The sequence below is a fragment of the Arvicanthis niloticus genome, chromosome 3 (assembly GCF_011762505.2).
Source record: "Arvicanthis niloticus isolate mArvNil1 chromosome 3, mArvNil1.pat.X, whole genome shotgun sequence".
NCBI lineage: Eukaryota > Metazoa > Chordata > Mammalia > Rodentia > Muridae > Arvicanthis > Arvicanthis niloticus.
Window position 1 is genome coordinate 41,315,499 of NC_047660.1, and position 25,293 is coordinate 41,340,791.

Here is a 25,293-nt window from a genome sequence, read left to right on the forward strand (position 1 = left end):
AATTACACTCTTCTACACCATTTGTTACATGAACATTTCCTAGGACGCTGTAAACAAATGTCTATTCACACAGATAGAAAAAAGAATACATCAATGAAAAAAAAAAAAAGAAAAAAGAAAAAGAATAAATCTATCCAAGCCTAGTTTGAACTAATGAGTGTATTGGGCTTCTTTACTGGAAGATGGGTGTAAAGATTCTTATAGGAATGTGAGGGGGAGGGGAAAGGAGGGCAAGGGAGGAAAGAGATAGAAAAGTCTTCCTTGTTCCAAACAACACAGAAGACAGGATAATGGACAAAATGCACATAATAGTTGTGTAACAACAAAAACTGAATAAACTACCACAAAGGTTGAGGATCCTTAACATGAAAACTTTAAAATGCTCCCAAATGTGATGTTTTCTGAGTGCCCAAGTCACACCACAGAGAGAAATTCCACACCCAACCTCATGTAACAAGTAATTGTCAAAATGCAAAGGCACAAAAATATCACTTGAAACTATCTTTAAGCTGTATGTATATGAGGTACATAAAATGGAAATGACCTGGGGCCCATCCCCAAGGTATCTTATTATAATACAAGTGTTAAGGCCTGGGTAACCAGTGCCTGTCTGGTATTACCCAAGCCACTTAGCCTCATGCCTGCGGCCAGCCATCTTATGCTGTTACAAGGGAACTTATGCTGTTACAAGGGAACTTCCTCATGTGCTGTTACTAGGAACTTTCTCATGTCTGAGTTGATTGTATATTCTGTTATGTTCTATGCTTTGGTGGCCTTGGAAACTCCCCAAACCCTCGCCTTACATTAGAACCAATCACAGTAAAGTTTAAGTCCCCAAGATTTCCCTGGATAACTGATATCCTGGTTGGCAAGTTGAGGCATGAATGCTAGGCAAGTTGCCTACCACAGATGAATAACACAACCAGTGGGAATTCAAAGATACAAGAAACAATTACCTAAGACTAAAGGTATACAGCATATCACACACACATACAGAGAGAGAGAAGAAAAGAAGGAAGGAAGGAAGGGAGGGAGGGAGGGAGGGAGGGAGGGAGGGAGAAAGGAATAGAAAAGAAAGCATGGTTCCTGCTGAGGACGTAACTCAGGGTAAGGATATTATGTAGTCTCTATGAGACTATGGGTTCCTTCTCCAGCACCACACCTAAACAGGTAAAATAGGTATAATATCCTGTAATCCCTCCTATATAATCTATTCTAAATGCCTTGACCTTGGGACTACATGGACTACATACATTTCAGGTAACCAATTAATAGGGTTTACTCCTTACAAGTTGTCATTTTAAACAAGTGCTGAAATTTAGGAATACTTTACTTATCTTTTTCTTAAAAAAAAAAAAAAAGAACTATATTGGAGTAGAATCAAAGCTATATACCAATGTGATCTCTTAATTAAGGAAGAATGGTATGATGTATTTAAACTAGAGCCTTGGGAATTGCATATCATTCTGTGGGTGCTTATGGGAATATCTTCTACATTAGCACAGTGCTTGTGTGTTGAGGACCACTGGCTTAAAAGGCAATGGGCACTCTCAGCAACACCTTTATTTACACTGGACTCTCTAGTGGTTCTTGACACTCAGCCTGTGCTGGCCAGAGAACATTTGGAAATGCTTTATGCTGCTGCCAGGTTTTGAGGCGTGAGGGGTGATCTGAAACACTATCCCAGTGATGCTAACTGTGGTGTCCAAGACAATCCATCCTGCCTAAGAGACCAATGGCATTCTTACTGAGAATGCTATATAAACTCTTTTTGCTTAAGCTCTGTTATTGAACACTCTCTAATTAATCACAAGTAAGCCCTAAGATACACTTTTCTCTTAGTCTCCCCAACCTTCTAAAAGATGAGACCACTAGGGAGGCTAGTTACTTGTGACTATGTTCTTCCACAGTCTTGTGCTTACGGTAGACACTAGACTGGGGATCTCATCACTCCCTCATCCTAAGCAGCTTCTGAATCTAGTGCCTGACTGGTAGTATATGGCACATCTTCTCAAAGACCATGTCTCCACACTTGTATCTTTCCCCCAATAACAGAACTTATGATGGGGCTTGATGTGGTAGCTTACACGTGTGTAACCCCAACACCTGAGAAATGAAGCAGGAGGATGGTAGGAGCTATGAGAAAAGGTAGGCTGGCCTCCTTAGTTAATTCCATGCTAGTTAATTCTGGCCAGTGGTCCTCAACACACATACCTCATGCTGATGTGAAAGATACTCCCAGAAGCACTCACAGGAATATATGCAATTCCCAGTGCCTTATTTTCTGTGGTGTGCAACTCTATGTCAGGATGTATAAGTAATAATGGTACAATTCATTGCTTACCTATCATGAGCCAAGAAAAATACATAAGTAATTTTTCTTCACTCTATCTCATTTAGATCTCACAACAGGCCTAAAGGGCGGCAGGCAGCATTATGTAAGGACAGACTAGAGATCCCAGTTCTGATATTTATTAGCGATGCAATCTTAATCAAATCATTTAAGCTACCCACATTTAGTATCATTGCCTATTTAATAGATATAATTGTCCTTACAGAGTTGAGAGAATTAAATTAAGCACACAGATTGATAATTTATAAAGTAAAAGCGATGCAAGTTCCCATTCTGCAAACAGAAGTCACAATTGAAGAGTAGTAACATTTGCAGAAGGTCAGTTAAGTCAAAGCCAAATTAGACTTACAGTGACCAAGACCAGAGCTTGCCTCTCAGGAATCATGTCTTACATACTCCACCAAAAGCCTTTTGACATGTATGTATGTATGTATGTGTGTATGTATGTGAGAGAGAGAGAGAGTGAGAGTGAGAGAACGAGAGTGAGAGAATGAGAATGAGAGAGAGAGAGAGAGAGAGAGAGAGAGAGAGAGAGAGAGAGAGAGAGAATATGTGCCACAGCACACATGTGCAAGTGTGAAAGTGAGAGGAGGGCCTGCTTGAGCAGACTCTCCTTTGACTACGTGGTTCAGAGAAGCACTCTCGGGCTGGCAGACTCAGCAGTGAGTACTTTTACCTCCTGAGCCATCTCACCAGCTCCCTCCACAAGCTTCTTGACATCTTCAGGCTCAAGACTTTCCTTACCACAGGATTACATCAAATTTAGCACTTACATCAAATGGTGTTCTGGCCATTAGTCCTGTTTCTGTTATATTTTATGACATTAATGATATGTGTCATCCTTTATCAGAATTTGATAGCCACTGTTATTTCTGTACATTATATTTTCATAAAATCCCTACTTTCCTTCTTCCTATTTTTAGTGCAGCACATTCTTCACGGCACTCCCCCATTTAATTGGTTGGGAAGCTGCCTTACCCTGCAGAAAGCAAGCACTGTGCAGTGCTGTGTGATGCCTGTGGTGTAGTTCACATTAAGGCTTCAGAGCAGCAGTATTTTTAGGACAGCCTCAAGGAAACATGAGTCATACTTAAAAGCATGCCAGAAATAGAACAAGATTTAAGGCTGCACATTACGAACATCTGCAAAGTAAACTGCCAAACTGCCATGCACAGCATAACATAAACAGGCCTGTGCATGGGAGAAACCCCTAGCTTTGACTCCAGGCACAAGATGCCACTATCTTCCAGGAGTCCACTGAGAAAAACCCAGTGTTAAAGCAGGATCATGGGCCTTCATCTACAGTCCAGGCAACCTTCTTCCTGTGAAGATAAAACATCTGGGTCATAGTAAGTTACATTTCTAACTAAAGTCTTAGCCAATATTTTTCTTTTAAAAATGTAACTACTTGTGTTGTCATATTTAAGAGATTTAAATTAATTTTATTAGGGTGCTCTAAATTATAATTTTTCTCCCCATGTAGATGGTCAATTTATTGTCTATATAAAGACTTAAAATTAAAATTAAATGTAGTTCAAATTCCCCCAGAATAAATAAACCCTTTAAAACTTGATTGATTGATTGTTTGCTTTGATTTTTGGTATTCTAAGAAACAATATAATATAGTGGAAAAAAAAAAGCATGTGGAGCCAAACAAACCTAGTTGTGGCTACTCAGCCTGTAGCCATCAACACTTGAACCATTTTAGGTTTAAGTTTCCTCATTTCCCAAAAGAAGTTAGTCTGTCAGATATGACCACTACAGATATGAGCACTGCAGCTACCAAAATATCTTCTCCAGTCCAAGTTAGTGAAAATCCAGTGTGCAAAAGTCTGTCCTCACCTGCAGAGTCCTCTCCCTCCTATGTGCCTGGACAGCAGGTACACAGTGTACACTGGCGAACACAAATGGACTGGACTAAGAGTTCACTCTGAAGGAGTCACAGAAAATGGGGTCCAGAACTTACCACAGCCTAGTCCTCAGGGTCTGGGCTAAGTATTTTGCAGTGGCATATCACTTTATTCACCATAATCAACCCCGTAAAAATTATGCAGAGGGGTTGAAGAGAGAGAGCAGTGGTTACTGCTACTATTGCTTTCACGGAGAACCAGGATTCAATCCCCAGCACCCACATGGTGTCTAACAACCATCTGCAACTGTAATTCTATGAGCTGTGATCTTTCATGGCATTCATGGATACCAGGCATGCTTGTACTACACATGTATATACACATACAAGCAAAACACTCATTCACATTTAAAAAAAATTATTCAGAAAGACCTAAACCCAGGCCTACCAAGAGTCTGATCATTCTCCAATATATTCAGAGATTATAAAAGAAATACAACAAGCCTCCTCTCTGCAACTGTCTACCATCAAAATGTCACCTACTTACCTGTGTCCATCTGTCCATGGAGGTGGGGACACAGAGCAATGTGTTCAAAGCCCATGTCCTCATTATTTACAACACAGGTTATGGGGTAAATGAGTTAAATAAAATCACACACACAGCGCATTTAGTGAGGATCTATTTTATGCTGAGCATTGAGAACATGAAGATAATAAGGATAATAAGGCCCTCAGAGATGTCAAAGAGAAACAGTACGTATATAAACCTCAGCCATGAGGTGTAGTGAGAGTCTTCATCCAGCACAGCTGCACCTAGATAAAAACGGCCATGCTGACAGGGCTATTGGGCACAAGTGAGGTTTTTCTTAAAATCAGAAAAACACATCAACATAGCTTAAGTAAATTACTGCATATCCATATATACTGAGTAAATCATACTGCATACTGTTTGTGAAGGTAGTATAGTCACTGGAATTTGCATAGGAACACAAAGAAGAGAGGTCCCCAGAACTTTGAAAGGCAACAGAGGAAAATGTGATTTCTCAATATACGACTTCTTGTGTTGTCTTTATAAACCATAAAAGTAAATTATATTAAAAGTAATGTTTTAAAATCAAGCTTTAGAAAATATTTAATATAAGAACTTTTCATAGTATATTCCTTTGTGAATATGTGTACAAAATAATATGTACAGACTATTTTTCTTTCCTTTTGTATTTTTAGCAGGTATACAAAGCAATGGCTTTTGTTTATCACACTTTCTTACATGTGTATTACTGCTCATGCCCGCTGCACTCGCCATCCTTCCCTCTTCCTCTTGCCTATCCTTTCTCCACCCATATGGCCCACTTCTGCTTTCTTATATGTGTGTAAACAGACATATATAATCCAGATTCTGCATATAAGAAAGACAGTACTTTTGGAATCAATACAGTATGGTACTGGCGCAAAAACAGACTGTGTCCAGTGCAACAAAATAAAGAATACAGAAATAAATCCAAACATATATGGTTAACTATGGAGATAGGGGTACCAAGAAGACATGATGGGAATAAAATAATCTTTTCAACAAATGATGCTGGGGAAACTATTTCCATGTGCAAAGGAATGAAACTGGAACTTTATCTTACAGACTGTACAAAAATCAATTCAAAACTAAAAAGAGACGTAAAAGCATAAAACTTCTACAAGAGAACATGGTGGGAGTCTCCTGGTCATTGGCCTTAGCAATGACTTTTGAAGTAAGTGTCACACTAAAGCTCTGGCTACAAAAACCAAAATAGATTACGAGTACTATCACAAAGTAAATGTTTCTGCGTAAAAAAAATTAAACATAACAGAGTGAAATGGTAACCCACAGAATGGGGGATATACAAGGTATGTGAGAATATTTACAAATATATATGACTAGGACACATGATAATAAGGGGTTACTATCCAGAATTCATGGTTAAAAAAAACGTACATTGCTACATTTCAATTGGCAAAAAAAACCAAATATTCTGACTTAAACATAAAAATAAAAACAAAAAGAGCTAAGCACCAATAAGCCTACTATCTCATAATCCCAGATTTATTTCTAAAGGCCTCAAAAGCAGTAAGGCCTCCAAATGTCCAACAACAGGTGGAGAGGTTTTGATACATCTACACAACTGAATAATACTGAACAATAAAAAAGGGAGCAAATAACTGAAACACAGCAGAATGTCAACGTAATTACACTACACTTTATAGGGAAGGCAAAATACAGTATGATTCCATTCATACAAAACTCTAGACAGTCTAAAGTCTCTCCTCTCTCTCTCTCTCTCTCTCTCTCTCTCTCTCTCTCTCACACACACACACACATACACACACACACACACACACACACACACACACACATACACACACACACACACACACACACAAAGCTTGCGAGTCACAGATTTACCTGATCAGTGTTCCAAGTGGTCAGCAACCTTTCCTGCACAAACCAAAACTTAACAAACTGTATCCCTCAAGTATATAAGTGTGAGCCATTATACCTAGAAACACTATCTTACCATACTGGACTAACACACGGTACAATATTCTTGGTTCTTACAGTCAGGCCTACAGCACAATTTAGGTTTTGTGTTTTGAGTTTTCTTGGTCTTCTGTGTTGATCCATTTTTGTAACAGAAAGTTTTGTTTCTCTTTCAGAAATCTGTTTTATATAGTAACAATGGCTGCACAGGAAGAAAGGTGAGTCATCCAAAGAGCAGCAAGACGATAAGTGACACATATCAGAACATTTTCATCACAATTTAATATTCAACTTCAATTAACAACCTATCCGCTTCAGTACTTATCTGCAAGGACTTAACGATTTGCTGGAAACGTCTGTCTCAGTGTTATATTCAGGAGAAAACAACCACCAAAAAACAAAATCAAGGAAAAGAACTGCCTCTAGTTATAAATGGATTTTAGAAGAACCAACAAGCTTCGAATCTTTATTAAATAAAAACAAATTCTTTAAAAATAATGTGTAAATAATCTTGATTCAAATTACAGAAAACACAGTTAAGATGTGTAATGTAGCCATTCTTAAAAAAAAATCTTTTTTTTTTACACATGGAGCCTTTATTACCTACTGGAAACCCACAAATCTATGAATCAGCATGGTGGTATATATGTTTGTATGGAATTCTGACCACTTTGTACTGGATAACCAATGAGGGGATCTCTGGAAGAGCTAATTCAAGATACCCTCCAAACATCACATGCCCTCCCTCCATGTTCTTGCCTCAGCACATGAGTCTGTCTCAGCTGACATTATTCTGCCAATTGGTCTAAGTCTGTGAAGCAGCAAACAGCTGCCAGCACACCAGCAGAAGGTTTTTGTGTGTTTCTTCCTATTTCTCCCTATTTTGTTGAGTCTCAACAAAATGAGCTCAACTACACAATATAAAGTAGACCAAAACATGAGTATCATTAGCAAAGAATCCTTCATCACATGTCCTTTCACATGCTTGTTTTAGCAGAACATCTTACCCGTGTCTGTCTGAGCAAAATGTTCCTTCACAAGGAAACATTCCTTCACGTGTCTGCCCCAGTAAAAACCATCCAACACAACTGGGTTTCCAAGAACCCTTAAATTTCTACTTCATGCTGGTCTAGTAAAACAACCATAGTAAATTCTTTTATAAAGTCCATGACCTCACTAACTCCAGAAAGTTGGCTAGGTTTCTAATGCCAAGCCTGATTTTCCTCTTGTTGAGTGGGCTCAAAGTCCAATTAGATGGCTGTTGGTTACCACTAACATGTGACAGTCACTTAATGTCACCTTTATGCCATGCTGGTCATTGTTGTGGGTCACAGATATTGCAGCTAGGTAAACCTATTCATTCCTCCCCTCCCTTGGCAGCTTGTATAGTATTTTCTGATACCATGGAAGGGAGACTGCAGGAAGAAAGCTTTCAGATTAGATCCAGCTAGAATCATCTGAGTCCTGTTTCCTAAGTGTGTTGCAGAAGACACTGTTTGCTGCAAGCTCTGGCCCTTACAATCTTTCTGCCCCTCTTCTAAGCTGGGCCCTGGGCCTTGGAGTGGAATGCAGTGCTATAGACATCCCATTTGTGGCTGAACATATCCCACTGATGCACTGTGATGGTTTGCTGAGTTTCTACATTAGCCAACATCCACCACAAAATAACTCCTGATGAGGTCTAAGGGCTGTGCTAATCTATCCACCCCTTTTAACTTTTTATTTTGATGAAAGGTCAAGATAGGTTGTCTGGGTTGTTTTTCAAGCTGTTCTGTTGGCCCAGACAAGACTTGAACTTGGAACCCCCCATGCCTCAGCCCTTTATTGTCTAATATTACAGGCCCACATCATAGAGCCTAGTTTAAACACAAACTCTGTCCTACTTCTGCCTCCCAAATGACTGGAATGACAGACATGCGCCTGTCACAGTACATACCAGTATACTTGTCAGTGTAAATGGTAAGAACAGACACTACTCTGTCTGGAAGTGCAGCGTCATCTCACTCTCCCGGAAAGTCACAGGAACTAATACTTCAGCCAGCAATATATCAGAGTGCCATTTCCTGGACACTCTGTACCTGACATGATAGTTTCCAACTCTGGCCAAGGTGATGTATGAAAATTGGTACCTTACAAGGAAATTTGCAGCTTGCTAGCTGTCACACAAGTTAGAACACTGTTCACACATCTACTGGCCATTTACTCCTGTGTTGTGCCTACTGAAATCCTTGGCTTACTTTCTACTGGTCACATGATTCTTCTCACCAATTTGTGGGAATATCTGTATACTAAATATGTAAACATCATAAATACAAATTTTATAATGTTGTTTTTAAATTAAAGGTTTACTTAGTACTTAGCAGCATGCTAAGTCTTAGTTGGGGTTCCTGCTGCAGTGATGACCAAAGGCTGAAATGATGTGCTACTCAACACACCATCTGGAGAAGAAAGGGTTTATTTTGCTTGCATATCCTAAATCACAGTCCACTGTGAGAAACCAAAGCACTAATTCAAACTGTGTGGGAACCTGGGGGCAGAAGCTGCCGCAAAGGAGGACTGCTGATCTGGAAGTGCTGCTCACTGACTTGCTCAAAATGGCTTGTCAGCCTGTTTTCTTATAGCACCCAGGACCACCAGCCCAGAGGTGGCACCATGCTCGATGTGCTAGGAATGCCCATATCAATCTCTGAGTAAGAAAATGCCCCGTGGCCCCATCTTATGAAAGTAATTTGTCAATTCTCAGTTAAAGATCTCTCCTCTCAGACTATTCCAGTTTGTTTCAAGTTGACATAAAACTAGCCAGCACAGTAGCATATATTTGAAAATGGCTATGAGAGTAGATTTTAAATATTTTCACTAAAAGAAATGTAAATGAGGAAATAGACATATAGTAACTTTAACTTAATTGTTCTCTAGTATATTAAAAAATGAAAATATATGTTAAGTAACATACCATTTCAATTTAAAAATTTAAAAGACATTAATACAAATTTTAACTATATATCTGTGATAAAAAGTCTGAGAAAGCAACAAGACCAATTAAGTGAAAAATAAAGTAATAAAATATATCAAATGTAATGTGTTTTACAATATGTTTCAAAACAAGATTGAAGAAAAATTAGGCACTGGATAAAGACTTCCCTCGCTGAGTCCAAGGAGAGCCTTTATGAAAAAGTCAAAGACTGTAGAGGTTGACTCAAGTCCTCCTTTTGAGCATATATTCTCAACAATGCATATAGCTGTGGCTGGAGAGATGGCTCAGCGGTTAAAAGCATATCTTTCTTCCAGAAGGACCTGTGTTCAATTCCTAGCACCCATGTCAGGCATCTCACAACTTCCTGTAACTCCAGTTCCAGGAGACTGGCTGTCTCTGGCCTCTGCAAGTGCCCACACATACATGGCACATGCATATACACATAGTTAAAATAAAATACTTTTTAAAGAAATACATATAACTGGGTATGATGCCCCATGCATTTAATCCAATCATTTAAGAGGGTAGTAGGATCTTGGAGTTCAAGGGCAGGCAGCCTTATTTATGCATGTAGCAAAAAAGTCCCAGGCCATCTATGGCTACAGAGTAAGACTGTCTCAAAAATAAATAATCTTAAAAAGATATCCAAAGTAATATGAGAAGTAATTCTCATGTAAGAAGAGGCAATTAGAGCATCTGCCCTCAGCTCTGGTCACAGAAGCTTCTACTTTTGACAAATGCAATTAATAGAGAGACATGTATGGTCAAGGTGCTCAGCCCTGACGGGACACCCATAATCACCCTTTCCAAGGCTCAAGGAACATGGAGGAGGAGGTCGAAAGAATGTGAGAGCCTGACAAAGGGAATAGGGTCACTACATTCATGAACTCACAATAACCATGGCTATCGTCCAAGGTGTGCTTGGCAAGACTGTACTTGTCAACATTCAGTCATGAATGGGGAGAGTCTCATGGGACATAGTCCCTTCCTAGAAAGTTGATGGCAACTATGGCTGATGGAGAGGCATGTCCTTATATTCAATGGTATAGCTACTGCCCATTCTCCAGCTCATTGATGTGTTTATAAAAAGATAAAGAGAGGGGGGATATGTTCTATGGAGGTGTAGTCAGGTATGGGGGAAGGGAGTGCCTCGGCAGGCCCATGCTAAGGCATCCCTTCCCCCCCCCCCCCGCCCCAGGGAAGGCAGAGACAGACAGTCAGACAGACAGACAGACAGACAGACAGAGACAGACGGAGGGAAGGAAAGGGAAGGGAAGGGAAGGGAAGGGAAGGGAAGGGAAGGGAAGGGAAGGGAAGGGAAGGGAAGGGAAGGGAAGGGAAGGGAAGGGAAGGGAAGGGAAGTAGAGGCCGGCCATGAGCATGTGGAGGGAGGTTGGTGGAGGACAGGACGACAAGACAGAGCAAGAGAGAGAGGAGGAGGCAAACATCCCCTTTTATAGTGAATCAGGCATACCTGGCTGTTGCCAGGTAACTGTGGGGCAGAGCTCAGACAGAATGCTAACACTCATAGCTCTATATCCTTGTGGATGAGAATGGCCTTAGTTAAACTCAGTGGGTTTCAAAACTAACAAACAAACAAACAAACAAACAAAAAAAGACACCACAGTGGGAGGGGCTTGTTGGGAAGAGGAAGGGCTTGAGGGGTTGGGGATATAAGAGGTTGGGATGATGAGCATGACAGAATGTATTATATACATGTATGAAACTGTAAAGAGTACGTTTAACATAAGTAAACAAAGAAGACCCTAAGCACTGGAAGCCTTGCTTCTTTTACATTTCCTCAAGCTCTGCCTCTATTAAAAAGCTTTGGGAATACTTCCCCAGAGGGCCTCTGTGCAACCTTTGTACTAATTTATTAAAAGTGGCAAATAGCTGCAATGATTGTTCTACAATATTTACATTGACACAAAAATCACTGTTTCTCCATGTTATTCTGTCATTTATGACATTGATGAATTTCTCAAACCTTTGAATTATTTATAAGCTAAATAAAGAGTGAAAACACTCTTCACAATCTTGTAATCCATCTTGAGAGCACGATGTTCTATGTAATTCTTACAAACAGTATCTGTGGGGCCTAATTTCTTCAATAAAAGTTTGGTGTGTCCAGTGACCTTAAATGACATCAACTATCATTGTCTGCAGGTGGCAACAAGATTATGCAAGGAATCAGGATGTACCTCTGAGGAGGGCTAAAGTTGTCTCTTGAAGACCTGTTACCTGAAGAGCAGCACCTCAAAGGCTCTGGAAGAAATACTTTCTTTGATCCAAAATATTTTAACTTCAAACACAAAATATGAAAGAATATCTTCAAAAAAACTGCCAACTTCATCTAAACTTTGAGATTCAGTTTTCATACAAAATAGCAAAAGGGCTTCAATTACCAACTCCAACCCTTGCAGGTGAGAGACTGGGACTAAAATGCTGTATGGAAGTTATAATAGCAAAGGCGGGAGACAAGACCTGGATAATAAAACCCTGACAAGCAACCCCACTCCTGTGTATGATGTGCCAGGCCCCAGGCTAGCTGCTCAACTAGAAAGGTGTCCTGTGGTGCCAAACTGTGAAGACAGAAACAGCTCAGAGGAGATGACAACAGGTGACTGCAGGACGCAGCATGTATTATCTCAGGTGGCTCTGGAATGAGCAAGTGCATGTGAGAAGACAAAGCCGCTTTCTTGTAGTCAGCCATGGAATTCCAGGCTTCTGTTTGAGAATCCTTGTGGTCTGTGCCTCCTGCAGTACAGGGTTTCTGTCACTGCAGCACACTGCCTCTGCTTCTTCCTACTGCATGCTTATTCTAAGAATACTTTTGTCTTTTAGATAGCTAATATTTCAAATGGAGCATAGAATGCTGGCTCTTGTTGTAGAAAGGTGCTTTACCAATAGTCAGTCTCTCAGCGCTCTAAAAATCTGGTGAGAACAGAAATACACAGCACCGCCACACCATAATGGCAGCAAATGAATTTTCCAATGTATCAAGCTTCCTTCAATTACAGGATTAATTCCAAGGAAAAACAAATGTATGTTCAAAGTATCAGATAGTCTGACAGGGTAAAAAGGGAAATCAAACTGAAGTCAGAAAATCCCGGCTTCGCAAATCATAAGTCTTCTGACCTCTTCCCTGTGGTTGACTTTCCCAGCTATTAACTAAAGCTTTAGAGAGACTAATTGTTGTGTTTATAAAAAGATAAAGATGGGGGTCGGAGGAAGGGGGAATATGTTCTATGGAGGTGTAGTCAGGTATGGGGAAAGGGGGCCTCAGCAGGTCCATACTAAGGCATCCCTTCCCACCACCACCACCCCTCCATGCCCCGAGGAACCAGCCAAAGAGTTTTTATTCAGGGCATGGGGAGGGGAGTTGAGAGGGTAGTAGAGACAGAGAAAGAGAGAGAATGAGAGAGAGTAGAGGAGTAGAGGAGTAGAGGAGTAGAGGCTGGCCATGAGCACACGGAGAGAGAGAGGGGGAAGGGAATGGGGAGAGAGGAGGGAAGGGAAGTAGAGAAAGAGCAAGAGAGCAAGAGAGGGCAAGAGAGCAAGGAGGGGGCAAGCAGCCCCTTTTATAGTGGCAATTACCAGGGGCGGAGCTTGACAGAATGTTAACACTAACTACTGGTAAAGCACCTTTCTACAACAGAGGGCCAACAGTCTATGCTCCACTTTAAATATTTGCTATCTAAAAGACAAAAAATAATCTTAGAATAAGCTGAACTGATGCATAAATACAGGAAGAAAAAAAGGAATGAACCTTTATTTTTAAAAAACCCACTACCTTTTCTGAAGTATGTTATTTATCAATGTGTGTGTGTGTGTGTGTGTGTGTGTGTGTGTGTGTGTGTATGCAGTGTCTGTTTGTGTGTGTGTGTATGCAGTGTCTGTGTGTGTACATGTGAATGTGTACACATGCATAAAGGGAGGCTGGAGGGCTGGAGGTTGATGCTGGGTATTTTACATTCTGAAACAGGGTCTCTGGGAAGCTGCATCTCACCACCTGGCTGTTCTGGCTGTCCTGTGAGCTTAGGAGACCCACCTACCTCCACCCACCCACTCCCCAGTACTGGAGCTCAGGAACACACCTGGCTTTTATGCTGTTACTGGAAAAGAATTCAGGTTCTCATGCTTGTGTTGCAGGCACTTGACCAAATAAACTATCCTCTTAGAATATAATTTTGAAACTCCAAAAGGAAAACAAAAATGCTTAAAAATTCCCTCAGAACCTACAGACATAATGTCTCATCAATTACAGAGCAGTGAAAGTAAAGACCTGTAATTTTCCCATTTTAAACAAACACAGTATCTGAATACAATAAACAAATGAACAAAATCTTATGCTGTCTCTGTTGGATCGTCACTTATCTGTTTCATTCTGCCTGTACAGACACTTATTGAGATTTGGTTGACCTGGCCACACCCCCTTTCCAAGTCCAACATCTAACCATCTTTATCTAACAAATGGACACAGTTAAAGTGGTAGAGACAAGAAACAGTTTACCACTGGGGAAAACATATGCTACCTCCTTCTTGATATGCAAAAATTGACAGGTAAAGATACTGTGCCTGAATAATATCAGTAACAGACAGACAACAAACACACACAAATGCAAATAGTGATCTAAAGGCTAGCCAGTTACTTCCACTATGAAGTCTTCAGGTAAATTTCACACAAACAAGCTTTAAAAATGATGCCGTAAGGGTTCTGTGAAATGGTGACATCTGGAGTGTGTGAGGAAGAACATTACAGTGGCTGCTCTACTGCTCTGTTGGTTTGCAATGCTTTTGGCAACCACAGAGAGTTTGTTGTTTAGCAACACTTACACTTTGGAGTGTAATTGCAGTCACCCCTGCCCAGATTTTCCTTTTAAAGAAAAACTGAAGACAGGAGTACTTTTAGCTATGTCTTAACAAGGCACTAACCCTTATTTAACATGGTTAACCCTTAGTTAACAAGGTAACAACACTTACTTAACAAGGTAACAACCCTTACATAACAAGGTAACAACCCTTATATAACAAGGTAACAACCCTTACTTAACAAGGTACTAACCCTTACTTAACAAGGTATTAGCCCTTACATAACAAGGTAACAACCCTTACTTAACAAGGTACTAACCCTTACATAACAAGGTACTAACCCTTACTTAACAAGGTAACAACCCTTACTTAACAAGGTACTAACTCTTACATAACAAGGTAACAACCCTTACTTAACAAGCTAACAACCCTTACATACATAACAAGGTAACAACACTTACTCAACAAGGTAGCAACCCTAGAGAAATTCACACAGCTAAATGTAGCAAGGCCAAATTTTTAAGCACACTCTTCACCCTCAGCAACCATTTCTCTGAGACCTGAACTAAATAAATTTTCCTATTTTGTATCAAGAAGGAGCATTATTCCCTAGCTATCAAATTTATTATAAAAAATGAGCTATATTCATAATAATAATAAAAAAAAGACCCAGCAATCAAAGGTCATTACCTTTTTTTCTCACTTAATCTTGTACTCAAGGCATGTGAGGTATTACAGGTTTATTTTCTTAATTTTTCTGCAGACATGTATTACAATTTGTTGAAGAAATTATGTCACTTGTTCTACCTCTAGAAAAGAAAAGCTGTCTGTTACAATAATGTACTCAGACACAGCCATTTAATAATGAACATTAAAAATAAATGTTCCTGACACCCACTGATAGGATGAAAAGATGCAAGAGAATTTCACATCAGTCTAACAACCAGAACAAAACAGTTCAAACACACACACACACACACACACACACACACACACATATGATCACACTTTCTTGAAACTCATCACACAGTTAAGAATACAAAGAAATGGAGAGACGGCTTAGTGGTTAGGAGCACTGGCTGCACTTCTAGAGGACCCAGGTTCAGCTCCTAGCACTCAGGAAAACAGATCACAACTGCCTGTAAGTGCAGATCCAGGGGAGCCAATGCCCTCTCTGGCCTCCAAAAGCACTTGTAGTGTTTCCATATGGCATATACACACAGAACAAAGTCTTTGTGAGAGAGAGAGAGAGAGAGAGAGAGAGAGAGAGAGAGAGAGAGAGAGAGAGAGAGAGACAGAGACAGAGACAGAGAAAGAGAAAGAGAGAAAGTAAGTCAAGGAACTTATCTAAATTCTGGGAAGAAAAAAATGAATCCTCTCAAGGACAGGAGAGACCCACAGCTAACTGTCATCCCTGGTGAAATGATAGGAGGAGAGGTAACTGCTGTGGACATGTTAGGAGGAACAATCTGGCTTTATAAAAATTTACAAATAGCTACACAGGAGCTGGTAAAAAGAATGCACACACTAAGGCCTCCTGCCAAAGAAACACCAGAAGCTGCCCACTGGCTCCTCCTACCAGACATTCAAGCACAAGCACATAGGGATGCACATTAGGACCCAGACGCTGGGCACTAGCTGAGGGCTGCCCTTCTAGAAGCATGCAAGACCTTTCCTTACTGCAAGTCAACAGCCCACTGATAGCAGAGATGGGACAGAAGACATGACAAAAATTCTCCTCAGGCACTTGGGTTTTTAAACAGTGCACAGTAGCAGTTCCTTAAATGGAAGTTTATTTGAAAGGCCTACAATCAAACAAGCTGTGACAAAACCAAACTCAAATCTAGATGAAATGTATTTTATAATTATTTCTTTATCAAGAACAGACTGTAAATCCTTAGAGACATGTTTGGCCTTCACTGAAATGGCCTCTAGAGGCAGAGTAACAGGAGATGAATTGAGAGTGGAGTTAGTGTACAGAATACAGTAATGAAGGGCAAACACAATTCCTCAATACCAAACTGTGGTAGCTATAAAGCAAAGAGAAGCTGCCTTTGGTCCACCAGGGTTTGTGGAGCTAGAATAAGAAAAGAAACTGAAGTAAAAATAAAGAAAGAAATAATAATTCTTAGAAGAAATGAAATAATGAATGCACAAGAAAGGAAGAAAAAATTAACAGTGCAAAGTTGTTTCTGGAGGCTGAGGAGATGGCTCTGAGGTTAAGTGTCCCACATGCTCCTGCAGAGGACCCTGGTTGGATTACCAGCACCACATGGTGGCTCACAATCAGCTGCAACAAGCTGTGGCAAAGCCTAGGGCTCCAAAGCCTTTCTCTGACATTTGCAGGCACCAGATACATGAGTACTGCACAGGCATTCAAACAGACAAAACACCCATACACATAAAGTAATTTTTTAATTAACTTAATTAATTTTTGAAGCTGTTTCTGGGCTCAGTAAATAAAGGCCCTTGTCACAACCCTGACAATCTGAGTCCAATTCTCAGGGCCCACACAGTAGGAGAAAACCAACTCCCACAAAGTTTTCACTTACTTCTGAAGATGCTCTGTGGCATATGATACCCACCCACCTATTGTATCTCTCTCTCTCTCTCTCTCTCTCTCTCTCTCTCTCTCTCTCTCTCTTCTCTTTCTCTTTCTCTCTCACACACACACATATACATACACACCTACACATACACACATACCTACACACATACATGCACACACACCTACACACACACATATATACACATACCTGCACACACACATACATGCACACACACCTACACACACACATATATACACAAACCTGCACACACACATACATGCACACACACCTACACACACACACACATACACACACCTACACATACACACACATACATGTACACACACCTACACACACACATACATGCACACACACATACACACACATACACACACACATGCATGCACACACCTACACATACACACACATACATACACACCTACACACACATACATACACACACACCTACACAAACACACACACATATATACACATCTATGTTGGGGGCCGACTTTTAGCAGAAAGCGGCTATCAGCTTTGCAGCCATCTTGAGCCATATACCCTGACATGAGACTTGGATTACAATAGCCTACAACAGCTGAGCACACTCCGATAATCTTGGTTTAGATACCTTGAGATTAAAGGTGCGTGAGATTAAAGGTGTGTGAGATTAAAGGTGTGTGACTTAAGAGTATGACTTAGAAGTATAGAGATCAGAGTTAGAGACAAGACCTAAGGGCATGATTAAAGGTGTAATTTAGAGGCGTGGCTTAGAAGTAAGACATATAAAAGGCAGAGACAGACCAGATCAGAATCAGACACATCAGACATTAGGTAGAAGACACAGCAGACAGAAGACAGAGAAGGAGACACTTAGAGGAAGAGAGACTGAAGAATAAACGGGATTGAATCACACTCTGTCTGGTCTCCATTCTTTGAGTCTGCCCTCACCCTCGCTCTTGCTGAACCTCGACCGGCAGACCTGAGCAGCAGCTTGGGCCGGGATACAGTGGCCGCCCAAACGTGGGTCGGCCCGGGCCTCAACATTTTGCCTGGGCTGCAACATTTATTTTGGCCGCCCCAACGTGGGGCTAGTGTGGACCCCAACATTATTTTGGCGCCTGAACAGGGACTCGAGCTTGGGCCTCAACACATCTATACATATACACATACATACATACATACATACATACACACACACATAAATACACACACCACCCCAATCTTTAAAATAACAACTAATAATGTAAGTACAGTGCTGCAAAATTGGGAGTAAGGGGCAGACTTAACACTATAGCATCTAAAGCTACAGAAAGAATAATGAAGCCTGTCTTCTGAAAGGCTCTAGGCCAGCAGGCTCAGCTTCCAGGAGACTGAGGTAGAGGATCAAAGCCTGAGTGACATAATGAGAGCAGATGACAAACCAATTTCCAAACTGAGATGAAATAAAACAGAACTATAAATTTCTTAGATAAGGGCATAAATATCATCACAAACACAAAGCAGAACTCAAAATAAACAACAAACAATGAATCTAATGTAATTAAATACCTACCAACCAAGGTAATGATGGCTAAGCAAAGGTAAGTACACACACAATCATGGGATCTGTAGCCATAATATATATGAGAACATCATGGAAATTAATTTTACAAGGCAAACAACTCAATACCTTCAAATGAGAAAATGGTTTTAGCAAGCATTTTATAAGTGGAGATATGAAAATGGCCAGTAAGTAATAGACAAATACCATGTACCTCATTACTCCTCAGGGAAAAGCAAACAAATCAGGAGAGAGCTCAATCCTAGCAACCACCTATTACTAGAAAAACAGAAAGGACTTCTGAAAATTCATCTCCCCATGTAAAAAACAAATGAGAACACTAAAATTACCCAAGTAAATTCTTCCAAAACTCTAGAAATTAACAAAAGGCTTTCGATCATCTGATAGACATTAATCCAAGGAAAACAGAACAGCCTTGTTAAAAACGAGTTTGGTGGTGTCTTCAGCTTGCCCTTATTCCAGCCCAGCCACTCACCCAGACTCTATGGGTATCTAGTACACCAGCCACCAACCATCACATCACAGCAAACACCAGCAGCCACTGAAGGCGCCAAACCAGGCTGGGGTGTCCCCAAAAGCCCATTCCCAGAGAATTACCCCTCAGCTCATCTGGCAGTGCTCTGCAATGTTTATTCTCTGAATTTATCCTTATTTAATCTACTCAAAGCTCATTGTGTAGAAATAATACTGTGCCCACCACCCCCTCTCCCAAAAATCAGCTACAATTATTTAACATTAGCTGCCTGCAGCAGAGAAATCAATTAGAGTTTAAAAAATGTTAAAAACTAAGAAACAGATGCTCACCCAAGGCTCCAGTATATGCTTAGGAACCGACACGTCCAAGCATATATCCAGGAAAATACTAGGAAGATCTGATTTCTTACTTTTGGCTGGCCCTGAGGATCTGCATAACCATTGACAGTGAAGGTGAGGAATATCTAGAGTGGGTGCATGCTCTGGTGCTCAGCAAAGGTTCGGAGATCGTGCCCTGCACTGTTCTAAATCATTCCTTATCGTATGAGGTTGCAGTTGTAAGCTGTGTCTTGCCTTGAGTAACTCCATTTTTCAAACAGCAGTGTCCTGGTTTGTTTTCTGTTGTTCTGATAAACCAGCCTAGAGGGGAAAGGGTCTACTTCAGCCCACACTTTGATGTCACACTCTATCACTAAGGAACGTCAAGAGAGGAACTTAAGCAGAAGCCATGAAGGAATGCTACTTACTGGCTTGCTCTCTGTGGATTGCTCGGTCTCCTTTCTTACGTAACACAGGATCACCTGCCCATCATTCACAGTGAGCTGGACCCTCCTACATCAGTTATTAACTAAAAAACAAAAAATAAAATCTCCACAGACATGCCTACAAGCCAGTCTGATAGAGGCACTTTCTCAATTGAGGTTGCCTCTTCCCAGGGGATTCTTTCTAATTGGTGTCAAGTTGACAAAAACTAATCAGCACAAGCAGTTGGCTAGATTTTGAGAGCAAATGTTGAGGCAGAGTAACTCAGTACCTTGTTTATGTGAGTAAACAACCACCATCTGTCTGGCTCTGCCATTGCACAGACTGATGGAGAACATTTGCACAAATAAAATATGGACTTCTCAAGTTAAATGAGGAATTCATAGACACAGCCAAATAATATCTGAAAACAGCCAACACTTATGCTTATCAGTCACACCAGGTGTAACTCCCACTCCTGGTACTAGAAAGTCCAATCCCACCTGCCTCCCAAAGACTAAAATACTGCAGCACACAGAGTCTCCCCTGGGTGTTCTCACAAGGTTCAACCAGAATGGCCACAGCAAAGACCTTCACCTCTGTCCCCAAGCTCCAACAGTTTCTCCCCATGGCACATAAACCACTTGAAACTGACATTCAAACCTGGCTTGCCCCTGCATGTGGCAACTCTGCTCTGAACAGGTTTGTGCCTGCATTGTGTAAAATTTCTTATCTGGCCCCCTCCAGATACTTTTCTTGCCTATGACTGACGTCTCAGTCTCTGCTTTCAGTTTGAACTCTATAGCCTTCTTAGTCCTTTCTTCACCATTCTGATATAGACACATACATACACACACACACAAACACACACACACACACAACACTGTACGAACTGTAATGTGTAATCTCAGAATTAATATAATTGATAATGCAGTTAAAGAACCCGTGCTTACCAGTGACCATGACCATCAAGTGAATTCAGTAGCACTGGGAGAATTAATGCCAATGAGATGGATTTAGCTTGTGAATTTTTTTGTTAATCAATAAATTCTGACTTTGTAGAAAGATACAAACATGCCAACCTGTTACTAACATGGTATGCTCACAACAACAACAACAACAACAACAACAACAACAACAACAACAACAACAAAAAAAACTCTCAGTAAAGACCAGGAGGATTGCTATTTCAAGGCATTTAAGAATCTGTGGGACTGTGAGGTGACCACTATACTAAAAGGAAACCTTAATAACTGAGGGTGCCAAAGAATACACAATTTAGCAAAAGAGCTAAGTGAAGCCACTTAGTAGCAGCAACAACAAATCCTACAGAAAAGACTGTTTTCCACAGCTGCCACATTACTTTAACTGTGCACTTTTAACAACGGAAGCTACTAGAACAAGGAAATGGGAAATCGGTGGCTTGACTGTACATTGAAAGTTAAAGAAAGCTGTCTGAAGGGTCTGGACCTGTTCTCAGTGGTAGACAGAACAGACAGACGCTTAATACACATGTCTGCTGCTAGTTCTTCTCAACTTGACACACACTAGAGCCACCTGGGAGGGCAGACCCTTGAGAAGTGCCTCCTTTAGGCCGGCATGGAAGCAAGCCTGTGGAGCATTCTCTTGATTCATGGGTGCTGGAGGAAGACCAGTTCACTGTTGGCCGGACTCTGGGCAAGTGGTTCTGGGTGGTAAAAGAACAGACAGAGCAAGCTAGTGAACAGGGCTCATCCACAGTTCTGCTTCAGTTTCAGCCTCTAGATTCTTATCTTGAGATCCTGCCCTGACTTCCCTCAGATGGATCGTGACCTGAAAGTTGGAAAATAAAACAAACACTTAGCTCCCTAAGCTGCTTTTGGTCATGGTGTTTACCACAGCAATAGAAAGCAAACTAGGACAACCAGCAACTGCCTATTATAAATATGTTCTAAGAACTAATAGAAGCTGTGCAAAGAATTAAAGGGCAACATGACATCACTGTGCCATCAAACAATGAAAGTCAATAGATAAATAATTTTAAATAATCTTAAAACTCCTAACAGAGTCTATGAACTTGAAAGCTACAGTAAGTAAAGAGAAAAATTAACTAGACAGGCAAAGAAGCAGATGTGAGCAAGTAATAGAACCATCTGATATAAAGATCCTTGAAGGGATGCAGAGGAGGGCAAACCTGAAGACAGATGAACTGATGTAATCCAGTCAGAAACAGAAACGAGAAGGAGAGACAGTCTCGGATACTGATAGGGGTTCTGAAGTCTATCAACATACCAATAATGACAATTCTAGAGAAGAAAAGCAGGGAGAGTAGGTAGAGATTAAAGGAAAAATGACCAAAATCTTGAAAGATTTGATTGAAAGCATTAATCAATACCCAAGAAGATTAATAAACTTTGAAATGGTAAACTTGGAAATTAGCACTTTACTGTATTAAGTCAGTTTTCCATTGTTATAGCCAAATACCTGAAGCATCATGGTAGGAGGATGTGAGACAAAGCAATCGATGATATGGGGAAGACAAACGGTGGGGAAGGGCAAGTCTGGGTCTTCTGAAAACAAATCATTGTCAGTGCCAACACCCCATCTTTTAAAGGTTGTTATCCTATCAACACACTCACACTGCAGAGCAGGCAGGAACCTTTGTTGGACAAATGGTCCATGTCAAACCATCAAAAGCCAAGATGACTCTTTCTATGAAGGAGAAGAATGACAAATAACTCATAGTGTGAGAAGAGTTACTGGTGAGATTAGAATCAACTCCTCACCAGAAATCAGAAAGGCTGGAAGCACCAAGATAGCATATTCAAAATCACAAAAGAAACCATCAACTGAAAAATCTGTATCTGGTGAAACTATTCTTCAAAACATGAAAAAGAAATTAAGACATTTCAAGGTAACAAAAACAAGTGCATTCATCCATAGCTAAACTGCAGAACAAGTACATTCAGGCCGATATAAAGGCTCACTAGACAGCCATTCAAATTCATCCAAAGAAACAGATGATTAGTAATGGGAACTGCATGGGTAAATATGAAGACAACATAAACATGCTTTTGTCTGTCCTTTCTTCTACTGCCTTAAGAGACAACTTTATAAAACACTGATGATAAAGCAATGAACTTTTTTTTTTTTTTTGGTGATTGCATGTTTGTGTGGCTTAGAATGTGTGTGTGTGTGTGTGTGTGTGTGTGTGTGTGTGTGTGTGTGTGTGTTTGTGGAAGGAAGCCAGAGGTCAACCTTAGGCATCATGCCTCAAGAATTTTTGCTCTTGATTTATGAAACAGGACCTTTTATTTCATCTGAAACACACCAGTTAAGTGAGGGTAGCATATCAGCCTGTCTCTGCCTTGTCAGTGCTGAAATTATAAACACATGATACTACAGTCAGCTTTTTTATGTGGGTTCTGAGAAACAAACTAGGTTCTCAGCCTGCATGGCTATCCCTTTATTGGCTACATTCTCACCCAGACCCAGACATATATGTATATGTATATGTAACTTTGTGTGTGTGAGTGTATAAGTAAGCATTAATCTGAACTATACCATGAGCTTCTCTACCCATACTCCAGTTCAAAAAATAATGACTAAATGACTCGGCCATAGCTTGAGCTAGTTCCCCCCAAATAGCTCGTAACTTGATTAACTCATTTATTCTATTCTATGACTGCCACATGACTGGTTACTTCTCAGTTTCACCCTCAGTGTTCAGGGTGAATCTCTTCCCATGCCTGACTCTATTCCCGAGTTCCTCTCTCTCTACCAGAACAACTACCTCCTATTTCCTGCCTCAGCTCATTGGCTAATCAGCTTTTTGTGATAGGTGATGCTTCCATACAATACACAAGAGATTCTCTCTACATTTCCTCCTGTGAGCCCAATAAAAGGCTATTTCTCTTTCAATAATAAACTATAAAGAATAACAATTATAGAACTATAAGGTAAGATTGCATGTACAATGTTTAGTTCATATGTATTTGGCAATCTTGGAGAAAATATTCTATTATCTATCCTATCTTGATGAATTTCAAGTTCTGTACGTAAATCAGCTTCTATCATAACTTGCATTACCAAAATAGAAACATCTTAGACATTAAAACACTTTCCTAAGTCCTAAACAACTTAAGGTTAATTGTGAGACTGTAACTATCTAGCCTTCAATGCCATCAAAGACCTGAGAAGTAAACATTAGCTGAGTGTACAGGAAGTGCAGGCAATCATCTTCCATAACTGTAAAAATGGCAGAGAAAGCTGTCTGCCTAAAGTCCTCCAAAACTTCTCTGAGTCACTGGAGCCTTATCTTCAACCTTCTGGCCCAGAATATCTGACAGACTTTTCTGTAAAGCAGGAAACATAAAGGACCGCTTACCCTGTCTTGGCAAAAATTGGCAGTCCACTTCCCTGCGTCTCAACTGTCCAGTTTGGAGAGCATGCTATCATGAGTTGAGGCATGGGCAGTTTCTTGCTCAGTGGCTTGTCACTTTCTTTTCTCCTCAGATAATGTTGGCCACCAGCCCGAGGGGACAAAGAGAGCAGAGGAAGGAAGCAGGGTTCAGAGGGCCATGAGTATAATAAAATGACCTCCGGAGGGAGACTGTTGCAGTGAGACAAGTCTACTTTATCGTTTCAGGGACAGGGTATATGTGGACTTTTATAGGGGAATGGGTGGAAAGGGACAATTGGTCACAGCATCAAGTGAGCTGGAAGAGCTGATTGGTTATATAATACAGCACCTAATTATCATGCAGGCGGGAGGCCACAGCGGGACTTGTGTGCTGAGTTATGCAGTCTTGCAGAGAGCTCTGTACAAGGTCACTTTTCAGACAAGGCCAGACACCTGTGTTCAAGGACACTCTCCAGAGGTAGGACAGGAAGCCCTGCTGAAAAAGAGAGTCCCCCATTTTGTGCCAAGCTCAGAAAGTCATTTGGTCATGGAAATACTGCTACCTTAACAGCAGGGTTCCCCAACAATGGCTAGCTTGCCACTCATGAAGCAAACTCATAAGGAGAGTCTTTGATGCTCATCATCTTCATTGCAGTAGAACAGGGGAGCTGTTAGGAGCAGACCTGTCTTATTGTCAAAAAAGCCTCTAATTAATGAAAGATCTTTAAATTCTGTATATCTCTAAAGTTTTTGAGACCATCTGTCTGTCTATACTGTATTTGAATTGCTTGTTTCTAGCAATTTACTAACTGTTCAACCTAGGAAGCATATTTCTGTAATTAACTAAACTAGTATCTAACATGAACATAAGTTTGATTATCTGATTACTAACTTAGATTCCTTAACTGACCTAAACAGTTTGTAGTAGAAGCTTTTAAAAGGACTAGAACTTAATGTGGCATTTTTAAGAATTGCATAGTAGTATATAGCAAAATATAACTTTACAACTGTATCACTAAACAAAGTCTATACCAATATTAAAATCTTTGTCATGTTGATGTTCTTTGGTTTAATAGTAGAAACAATA

The 25,293-nt window shown here is 40.5% G+C and overlaps 1 protein-coding gene across 2 annotated transcripts in view; it reads right to left on the bottom strand.

Annotated features, from left to right (window-relative positions):
• Positions 1-25,293, bottom strand: part of Vwa8 (von Willebrand factor A domain containing 8) — a 320,110-nt gene that overhangs the window by 274,306 nt on the left and 20,511 nt on the right. Inside the window, exon 1 of one of the 2 annotated variants that reach the window (XM_076930688.1) lies at positions 24,192-24,305. The exons of the other annotated variant lie outside the window; for it this stretch is intronic. The gene's annotated coding sequence lies outside the window, so the exon portion shown is untranslated. Of the gene's footprint in view, positions 1-24,191; positions 24,306-25,293 lie in introns of those variants that run through there. 2 annotated transcript variants of the gene reach the window in all.